An 11,787-nucleotide genomic window follows, 5' to 3' on the forward strand; every position below is an offset into this window, starting at 1 on the left:
AATATTTGAATAGCGCACCGGAAAGATTTTGGGGATGGTCCGTGCCACGTAATGGTGACCAAAGGATGTTCCGCTTAGTAGAATATGCCGAACAAAAATCTGAATAGTGAAATGTCTAGTAGTCTATTCATGGGACGTTTCTTATTCTTGGTACAATCAGCGTAACCTGTACCAAAACTTTATTGGTAGAATCAGGAGAATCTGGACCCAGATTCAACAAATTATCATTCAAAATCTTTGGTATATCATGAGAACACCTTCAAAGCCGGATATTCTATTATTTGGTACCGCTCCCTCCGTTTATGTACTCCTCCACTTATATTGAAGTACGTTGTTAGGTACTACTCCCTCCTTTTATAAGGTGTACGCGCATAAGCGTAATAAGGGAGACAATATCATATAATATCATATCACGTCTTATAAACAAGAACGGAGGGTGTATTTAGGATGGAGTTTTACATTGGGAAACTAAAGAAACCTCATATCTATTTGGTGTGCTTACTAGGATTTGAAATCCTTGTACCATCCCGGCAACATTGGAAAGCCTTGTACCATGCCTTCCATTGGATGTGTTTACTACTTAATCATGTGCACATTGGAAATCAAACAAGTCTCCCTTTGGTTGCATGTGCTTACTTACATGTCAACATTGGAAACCAAAGAAATCTCTCTTGGATTGGGTGTGCTTACTACTTATTCATGTGCACATTAGCAATTAAACATCATTTTTCCCGATTGGATTTGCTAACTACTCTATCATTAGCACATTGGAGATCAAATATCCCTCCCTTTGGTTGCATGTGCTTACTTACACACATGTCAACATTGGAAACCAAAGAAATCTCCCTTCGATTGGGTGGTCTTACTACTTATTCATGTGCACATTGGCAATCAAACATCATTGGCTAACTACTCAATCATGCACGCATTGGAAATCAAACATCCTTCCCTTCGATTGAATGGCTCCCTTGGATTAAATAGCTCCGGACATAATTTTGGGTTACATTGAAGATTACAAACAAAAACACTACGAAGGTAGTTTTGGGTTCCTTGTATTGATAGCATCACTCATTACATGATGACGAGGTCGGAGAAGTCTCCTTTTTGGGTGGTGGAAGACTAGACCCTGCCATGCCTATATTCCCGCATGTATCCATAATCTTAATTCACTTCATAGACTCAAACACTTTGAAATCCGAGTCTTCAATGCCCTAAGAGTAGTTAGATGATCTAGCTTCATTCGCAACTTGAAGACGATGTGCCAGCCTATCCGCTTAGTTATTCTGCATCCCATTGGTACCAGACTAGTTATAAGACTTGTACGACTCCTGAGTTAAAACCTGAGCAAAAAACCAATAGTTAAAACCTGAGCAAAAAACCTAGGCAAAAATTATTACAAGGCTCAATGAAGTAGTTGGTTCATACATGAAAATGAAACATTTATTGTTCAAATCGAATACAACAATCAATGGAAACGAAGGAATTGTTTAACATTCTACCTCTTTGTCATCGGGGTTCGAAGAAGGTGCCGATGTAGTAGGATTGGTTGACAGAAGAGAATCATCAGGAGCTAGAGATACATGATTATTTGGAGAAGGAGGAGGAGCAATAGCCGGTGCAGTAGAGCCTTCCGACGTAGTTGGGGCAGGAGCTGGTGCAACAAAGCCTTCCGACGTAGTTGGAGCAGGGTAGGTGCAGTAGAGCCTTCCAACATAGTTCTACCAGGAGCAGGTGCAGGAGAGCCTTCCAATGTAACGAGACTAGGAGCAGGTGCAGGAGAGCCTTCCAACGTAGCGAGATCAGGAGCAGGAGCCACCGCAGGATCTTCCTGAGCTTGCAAATTAGTGAGACCAGGATCATCCTTAGCTTGCAAAGTAGTGAGACCAGGATCATCTGGAGTAGCAGCAGTAGAGACTTCATGATCATCCGGATCTGTGTCTGTTTCCACCATAGGATCTTCCTTTTGCTATTGCGAGGTAGCAATATCAGATAGAACCATGAGTATTGATGCATTTACTTCCTCACCGTCGCCACCCTTCTTTGCGGGAACAAGTGTGGAATCCTTTTCTGTCAGGGTCGTCATTGATGTCAACAATTGTGGTATTCTAGCTGAACTATGATACGACATAGAGACTTCAGAGGATTTACCCAGTTCAGTCAGAGGCATGATTAGCAAGGGGGTCTGACCAGCATATGGGAGTTAAATTTGCGTTGCTGATAACCTGACCTACTGGTACACCTGATTGAGTGCTACAGAGAAGGTGGTGATCACATTGTTAATGTTCTGGTCTGCCCTCTGTGCCAACTGCTCTAGCCACGTGAATTGTCTCTCCTCCTGACGAGTTAGTCTCTCATCCAACCGTTTTTGTAGCACGGCTAAGTAGAGATTACTTTCTACTTGTTTTGCCTGACCATCAACTAGTCCCTTAAAAATTAAGGCAAGATCCATTGGCTGACTGGTTGTTGCTAGAGTGACCGGTACTGTTTCTGTAATAGATCACGATGCACTTGCCTCCTGGTTATGAGTGATTTGGAGGCAAGGTACATACATATTTTCCTCCTCACTGCCTTCACTGTCTGAGCAATAGTTCTCATTTTTGTACACATCAGGAGATGGCTCATTCCTAGCCCTTAGGCCACAACGTTTGTCTCCTGTTCTTGCAAGCTTGTATATCTTGAATTGTGTTTTGGCATTGTTGTACTAAAGTCGCCAATTTTTGGGTTTGGTTTGCACCTCTCTACCATTCTCATCTTTTTTAGTAAGATGACTCAGGATGACAGAGATCCAGTGAGCATACGATATTTGTCGAGCCACGGTCAACCCATCATGGATAACATCTTGAATCTCACAAAGAACAAAGTCCACGATGTCGAACTCCCAGCAAGTCATGATGTGAAGAAGAAGCCATTGCGGAAGACTAGTGATGAACTGTGCATTGCCGATCTATGGTAACAATGTCTTCCTTAGTGCCCAGTGAACCACATTGGCGAAAGTTTGCTCAATGACATTCCTAAATTTTGGTTCCACTCGCCTATCATGGGATTTTTTAAACCACACATCCTCAGACACAAATCTAAGCCTTTTAATCATTTGGTAGCTATGCATGCTCAGGTCAATCATCCTTAGTGGCTCTTCTGGTGGAGGGTAAAGAGGTACCTCGTTCTTCTCCCTGGGGTCGGGCGCAGGAAACTCAGCAGGATGGGGCGACCGATGCCGCGAAGATTGCTGTCACCCAGAAGGCACTGAGGTTGACCCACCCCGTGTGCGGCAGGAAGGCGCCGATTTTGACCTAACCTGTGTACGGTAGCAACGGGCAGGGGAAGACTCCCGTGTAATGGACCTGCCCCTTTGCCGCGTCTAAGCACTAGACATGCCTGCAGACTTCGCCTGCGACTTCCTTTGTTGCTTAGCCGGAGGCAGGCCAAGAGCCTTTCCATTTCTCTTGCCACCACCTTGGCCCATCTGCATGATCTTTCTTGAATTAGCTACCTCAATGATCTCAAAAAATTTAACGAATCCCACTTTCAATGACGAATACCTATGGAATTGGGGCGAGCGGTGGCGGATTGCATTAGCTGTGAAGTGCAGCCGCGGTAGCGTGCGGCTGTAGCAGGCAACGGTGGCAGCGGTGGCTAAACCCTACCAAGGGCGAGTGCCGCAAGTGACCTTGCAGTAAATGGGAACGGTGGGTCACCAGGAGTGACACGACATTGGATAAAGTCATAAAAGATAAAAGTATAGTGTGCACCCAGACAAGAAGATGGGTAGGAGTTTCCTACCCAACCTTGTTCTAGCATAAGGATGTTCTGTTGTTTGAGAATACACCAAACTGGATAAACAGCTAGCCAAATAGGCGTTCGAAGATTTTGAAAGTAGGATGTTCCTGTGTTTGAAAATACACCAAACCAGATAAACAGCCAGCCAAATAGGCGTTCAAAGATTTTGTAAGTAGGATGTTTTGGTGTTTGACAATACACCAAACTGGATAAACAGCCAGCCAAATGGGCATTCGAAGATTTTCAAAGGCATCACAGGATGTTCCGGTGTTTTACAATACAACAAGCTGAATCAATTGCCAGCTAAGTGCGCTTTCGAACATATTGAGATGCGCCAAAAGGATTTTCCCACAACTACTATCATAAAAGGTCTACATGTACATATTGGTTCATATCTTATACAACAAATGAGTTCAGATCGGATCGACTAAAACATTAATTGATTTCACATCCTAGTCCTCGTCACTGTCAGGTGCAGGATTTTCATCTTCATCATGGTATTACAAGATAGTCTTATCCTCCTCCTCATCGTCAGAATTGAATCCGTCCACATCAGATAGAACCTGCTGGCGAATGGAAGTAACTTGAGCTGCTGGAATAACAGTCCACTCCTCCTGCTGGCAAATGGAAGTAACTTGAGCCACTGGAACGATAGTCCACTCCTCCTCCTCGTCAGTAATAGGCATCGGAGCCTCTGAACCATCACCAATACCATCATTCAAGGTTTCTTCAATTACATCATCTTGATATGCAAGTACCATGCCACTGGGCGTTGTGTCCTACTCATTTTCATTAAAGCTCCACAAATGCATGTGCTCAAATTTTTGCACCACTCTTCATGGGCCTTGTAGCAAGTTGTCTGGCAAGTAAAACACCTTCGTTGCTTGTTCAGCAAAAATGTAGGAATTACTTCTGTACCAGTACCTTCTAGTATTGATGCTTATGAAGTACCCATCCTTTCTAACCCTCGGTTCCCTCTTGGTCTCTCCCAGATCATACCAATCACAGTGAAATAATACAACAGTTTGATTTATGCCACGCCCTGATGAGTTATACCGCAGCTCAATAATTTCTTTTAGACAACCATAAAACTCAAATGGCTCACTGTTATGAAAGCCTGCAGCCATAATCCCACTATTCTCTGTCTTCCAATTTTCCTCTCAGGCATGTGTGTGGTACCGGACACCACCAACAAGACATGCTGAATATTTTCTTCCTCGCTTGTCTGGTAAAGCTGATAATGCATATAGGTCCTCGGAGACCTCTCCTTCAGGCATCTTTTCAATCTGTACAACCAAAACATAGTTTTATATATTTTTTATTTATAGGTCATCGCCAACTAACATAAGTTTATTCTGAAAAAGCAGAAAACTTACATGCGATTTAAACTATCGGGCAAATTCTTTCTGAATTCTACTATCAATAACCTGGTCTGACACTCTGCTTCCGACTGATCCTTGTATATTCTACAAAAACACATCCACCCAAAAATTAGACCGAAATAATTGCAGTATAATCATTACATGACGGATTACGTACCCGATATATGGCTCAACCTCTTCGCAATTGTTTAGCACATACCAAACCAGCTAGTCGTAATCTGAATCAAGGAATGAAGTCTTCGCTGCTCTAATTGCATCAACATTTTGCTGGAAACAAATCTCCTTCTTGTAACAAAGCAGCACTCTTTGTTCCTACCTTCCTGATTGAATCGTGTGCTAATATCATCATCCGCAAAGTACCTTGAGCAAAATGTTAATGCCTCATTAGCAACATATGCTTCTACAATGGATCCTTCAGGCCTAGCTATGTTTCTCATGGAATGCTTCAATGTGCATAGCCTTCTTTCGACAGGATACATCCATCCATATTGTACTGGGCCTCTTAGGACTGCTTCCTCAGACAAATGGACAACCAAGTGCACCATAACATCAAAGAAGGTAGGAGGGAAAATTTTCTCAAGCTTGCACAAAATTATTGGGATATCTATATTCAGTTTATTCAAAACATCCAACTTTAGGGTTTTACAACATAGTTGCCGAAAGAAGTTTCCTAATTTTGAAATAGCTGAGTATGTCTCTTTATCCATTAAACCTCAAAGGGAAGCAGGCAAAATCCTTTGGAGCAGGATATCACAATCATGAGTTTTCAGTCCTTGGAGTTTGCATCCATCAACGGCCATACATCTTGATAAGTTAGAAGCATATCCATCTGGGAACTTCACTTGACTTATAAAATCACACAACACCTTCTATTTCTTTTTACCCATTGTATATGGAGCTTCTGGTATTTTGCATGACTCCCCTTCCATAGTATTCAACATTTGTAGATGTGGTCTAATGTCCATCTCTTCCAAATCAACCCTAGCATTGACCATGTCTTTTGTCTTCCCAGCAATTTTAAGCAATGTTCCACTAAGGTTTTCGCATATATTTTTCTCAATCTGCATGATATCAAGATTATGTGGCAACTTCAGAGTTGTCCAATACGGCAAGTCAAACAAACAAACCCTTCGGCTCCAACACTATCTTGGTTCCCACTTCCTTTTCTGACCTTAAGGAGGCTTTCCTAGTTTAACATCTTTAACCTTCTCCAATTGTTGCTAAATCTCCTTAGTAGTAAATTGCTCTGGCCTCTCTCTTTTTCAGTATTACCATCAAACTTTGCTTTCTTTCTTCTCCATGGATCATCGGTTGGAAGGAAACGATGATGGCCAATATAACATATCTTGTTCTTCAATCTCCTTGAGCAAGGATTCTTGCCACAACGCACACAAGCATAATAACCTTTCATGACTCACCCCGCCAATGTGCTCAATGCTGGATAATCATGTATGCATCAAATAACTGTAGCATGTAGTTTAAAGGATTGTTGACTACAAGCATCGTATGCATCGACACCCTTCCAAAGGTCCAACAGCTCATCTACGGGAGGTTGCAAGAAGACATCAAAATCCTTTGATGGAGAACTCGGCCCAGGGATCAATAATGCCATCATGAAGTTTGATTCTTCCATGCATACGGTGGCATGTTATACGGCACAACAAATAGTGGCCACATACTATATGAGTTGGTCATGTTGCCAAATGGATTGAAACCATCGGTTGCAAGGCCAAGTCTAATGTTCCTAACATATTTTGCAAATTCTGACCAATTTTTATCGAAGTCTTTCCATGCCTCACCATCAGGTAGATGGCTAAGCTCATTGTCCACCAATTGTCGCTTCAACTCGTGCCATTGTGCATCCTTTGCGGTTTTTTATGAAAGAAACATCTTCTTCAGCCTTGAAACCAGTGGAAAATACCTCAATACCTTTTGAGGAGCATGCTTCTTGTTGTCTGCATCTTTCCATCTTGAATCCGCTTCACAACACACTGGGCACACATCATGTTTAGCTAGCGTCTTGCGAAACAATACACAATTATTCTTGCAAACATGGATAGATTCATAGCCGAGTCACATGGCATGTATGTACTTCATTGCATCATCGTAAGTTGTTGGAACACATGCTCCTGGGAAAGCAAGGGATACCACCTTCAGAATCGCATAGAATGCGACATTGCTGATCCGATAGAAAGACGTGATATGAAGTAACATCACAACAAATGTAAATTGTGTATATTTAGATCCTGGTGACACCTTACGGTTTATATATTCCTTTATAAATTCTAACATTTTCCCTCCAAGCTCTTTAGCGTGGCACATGTCGACTATCATTTTAGGAAGTCCATCTTCAGTGCCTTCGTCCTCCTCCACACCCGATATGTATTTGTTTTCCAGAACCATTTCCTGATCACCATCATCCTACAAAACTGCATTATCCACAACTCCCTCATCCGATAGAATTGCAATTTCCTCAACCCCGTCCTCATGTAGAATTGTATTTCCTAAACCCCATTATCCTACAGATTTGCATTTTCCTGAACTCTATCCTCGAATGTTTCTCCAAGATGGATCCACCTAGTGTAGGTGCTTGCCATCCCATTCAAAAGTAAGTGTAGGTTCACCACATCTACAGTACATCTAGATTGATTCAGGCATCCACAACACGGGCATAGTATTTGTTCATCATCAGAGTATCTACTCTTAACAAATTCCATGAAATTATTGACCCCTTCTCATGCTCAGGGGTAAGTAGTTGACAACCGTGTATCCAACGTCTATCCATCTGAGAAATTTTGACAAATTCAACTTAAAATTACTGGCCAAATTGAAAGACCTTAATGCAAAATGAAATTTTAGCGAATTCAACTCAAAATTACTAACCAGATTGACGCGCCGCAGCAGGAAGTACCAGATCTCCGCCGGAGTGCTCCGTCCTGGCCGTCTTCTCTTTGTTCTTCTTTTTTCCCTATCGCAGGAGCGCGGCAGTGGGTAAACTATTTTTTGGCTGCAGTGCGAGCTTTTCTGCCGCCAAATACCACATTCACCTAAAACTTACCTTACATGTCGGATCTCGTCGCGGTAAACACTTCTTATTCGATCAGTAAGAGGTTCGACCCACGGGAGAAGCACATTTTTCATTTTATTTTACCACCCAATTACCAGCTTAAACTTACATGTGGGACCCTCATTGGTTTATGACGTTTTCATGGAGTTTATATCGTCACAAAACCACCATGTAACAGCGAGTGATGATTTCTTTTTGGCTACAGTGGCAACTTTTATGATGTCCCGTAACTTTGTCACTAAATTTGCATGGATGTCAAACTTTATGATATTTTCAGCTAGAAACATCATAGATCTATGATGAGAATAAATGTGTTATAAAATTTTTACCATGGATCAACACATTTCTTGTAGTGGGTGCGAGTGGTGTTCGTGGTGGGCGGAGCGGAGAGAGGAAGAGGTAGGGTTTGGGGATCTAGGTATATTTATTCGATGCACGGATCATCTGAACCATCCAAAATTCGATCTAACGGCTAAAAACGGTGTCCTCTGATGGGCCAAATGGTTAGATGGGCCGAAATCATGCTTGTCGCAGCACACTTCACTGCTTAAGGTTTTTCTTTTTCCATTTAATACACTCTTTTGAAGTAACTTGCAAAATAAAATATCTTGAATATCCAATACACTTTTGAAATGTAATAGATAACATCTAAGTTGCCATGTAAGAGTTTGAAGAATTTTTTTAACAGATTTGGTATTTTCTATCATTTAAATGAATTTCTGTGCGATTATCGAAAGTAATTTCAAGTTGAACTATGTGTACCTCCAATAAGATTCAAAAAATTACACAAAAATATATTTTAAGTTTCTCGGTTCTATTGTATCTTATATCTAGAAAATAGATAGAAAGTTCAAATGTTTGCTAAGCATAATTCAAACTTCTACTTGCAACTTTATTTAAAATAATGGTATTAATATCTAAAACTTCTCTGAAAATCCTGTAAATTGTCATAGAATCATATTATGAATGTATAATCTTGACATAAAAGTTTCATAAGATTTTGCGATGTTTGGAGTATACATTGTTAATAAATAGGACACATCTCTCACATAGTTTCGTATATCTCAACTCAAATGTTGTAGTTTTCATACCTTAGAACATTTTCAAACTTGTATGCACCTCAAATTTAGATATGAAGTTACATTAGAAATTGTTATAAAAAATAATTTTTTTATTTTCTACATGATGGAAGAAAATGAACCATATGAAAAAGATCTAAAAATAGAAATTAACATACAAACAAACACTACCAAATGAAAGATCGTGATTTTAGAAAAAATTAGAAAAAGGAACTAACAAATTTGGAGTTCTTGTGACGGAGAAATACCACTGGTCCTCGTGCCCGCACTCGCTTGGCTTCGATCCATGATGTGATGGGCGATCTTCTATTGAATATATAACTAAACTTCCTTCAATTACCACAACCAAACTAGTAGCTTAGTGGTAATGTTTACACCAGCCATCTATGCGCCTATTTTTGAGACTTCTTCGTTGCGGGTTCGATCTCTTTTGGAGACATGGATTAATTAGACTTAATAGATTTATTCGATCCCTTTGCATGCCTATTTTTGAGACTTATTTTTCTAGCTAGGCTTAATAGATTTGTTCGATCCCTTTGCATGCCAATTTTGAGACTTATTTTTCATTGCACTCATTAGGCCCCGTTTGGAGACAGTGACTGAAGTTTAGGAGTATTAAATATGTGTTAATCATAGATTAATTAGGCTTAATAGATTTATCTTGCAAATTAGCCACGACTTATGCAATTAGTTTTATAATTAGTTTACGTTAGTCCTTCTAATTGGTATCAAACATTCAATGTGACCCGAACTAAAAATTAGTCCATAGATCCAAACACCTCCTTAGTTGTGATGTCGCGGGTTCGATTCCCCTCGTTGCCATATTTTTTTGCCGAATATGCCATGCCAGAAAAATACCTGAAGCACTATTTTTGCTGAATTTCCTCACCCGCTGACAAATGGGCCCACCGCGCTCTCTGATTGGACTGTGACGTGGCACCACGCGAGCGTGCCGGTCATCAGGGCAGCTCCAGTATCAAACATTGGGCCAGCAAAAGCGAACAAAGCACTGTGGGCATCGATGTGCTGTCAGAACTAAGGCCTTGTTTAGTTATCCCAAAATCCCAACTTTAGCACTATGCAAAAAGAAGATTTTCCATCACATCAAATTTACGGTACATGCATGGAGTACTGAATGTAGATGAAATCAAAAACTAATTGCACAGTTTGGTTGTACTTTGTGAGACGAATCTTTTGAGCCTAATTAGTCAATATTTGGACAATAATTCACAAATACAAACGAAACGTTACAGTATACTACAGTGCTGGCGCAGTGATTTTGGTCGGACAACTAAACAAGGCCTAAAGCACTTGCTCGGCTGCGCTACTTCCGGCTAGCTGGCTGCAACTGCAGCAGCCAGCAAGCAAACTGCTCGACTGTATTGGGTTGCCGCGCAAGTAGGGCCTTGTTTAGTTGCCAAAGTTTGGAGGTGCCAAATTACTGTTACAGCACTGTAGCACACTGTAGCGTTTCGTTTGTATTTGTGAATTATTGTCTAACTCAAAAGATTCGTCTCGCAAAGTACAACAAAACTATGCAATTAGTTTTTAATTTCGTCTACATTTAGTACTCCATGCATGTACCGCAAGTTTGATGGGATGGGAAATTTTCTTTTTATACAATGCCAAACTTAGGAGTTGGGGGTGAAACTAGAGCAACGGAACAGCAACAGCATGTCAGCAACTGCAGCAGTCTGAACGTTGAACGCTGGTAGCTGTGCGGCCGAACGCTTCGAAAATCGACCGTCAAACTTGGTTCGACTGTTACGAATAAAAAACTCCTCGCAGCGCGGATGCAGTTCCTTCCATGTGTTTCCATTGGTTCGCTTGAGACGAGGCAGGTGGGATAATTTTTTTTCTAGCCCATGCATATGGGCCCATGAGTTGATGTTAACACAGTGGCCATCAAAACCAAAGGTCATGTTTAGGCCTTTAGTTGGTCAATTTAGGAGATGCAAAATTACTGTACCAGCACTGTAGCACAATGTAGCGTTTCGTTTGTATTTGTGAATTATTGTTCAAATATTGACTAATTAGGCTCAAAAGATTCATCTCGCAAAGTACAACAAAACTGTGCAATTAGTTTTTAATTTCGTCTACATTTAGTACTCCATGCATGTACCGCAAGTTTGATGTGATGGGAAATCTTCTTTTTGCATAGTGTCAAAGTTGGAAGTTAGGGGTAACTAAACATGGCCTCAGTTCACTCCAAAATTCCAACTTTGTCACTATGCAAAAAGAAGATTCCCCATTACATCAAACTTGCGGTACATACATGGAGTACTGAATGTAGACAAAATCAAAAACTAATTGCACAGTTTTGTTGTACTTTGCGAGACGAATCTTTTGAGCCTAATTAGTCAATATTTGGACAATAATTCACAAATACAAACGAAACGTTACAGTGTTGCTACAGTATTTTTGACACCTCAAAGTTGGGCAACTAAGACTAAAGTTTTGTTCGACTACCGTGGCCTAAACG

The 11,787-nt window shown here is 40.9% G+C and overlaps 1 pseudogene; it reads right to left on the reverse strand.

Annotated features, from left to right (window-relative positions):
- Positions 1 to 4,937: 4,937 nt before the first annotated feature.
- Positions 4,938 to 7,481, reverse strand: LOC140222270 (uncharacterized; annotated as a pseudogene).
- Between the last annotated feature and the right edge of the window lie 4,306 nt (positions 7,482 to 11,787).

Source organism: Setaria viridis, chromosome 3, assembly GCF_005286985.2.
Source record: "Setaria viridis chromosome 3, Setaria_viridis_v4.0, whole genome shotgun sequence".
Classification (NCBI taxonomy): domain Eukaryota; kingdom Viridiplantae; phylum Streptophyta; class Magnoliopsida; order Poales; family Poaceae; genus Setaria; species Setaria viridis.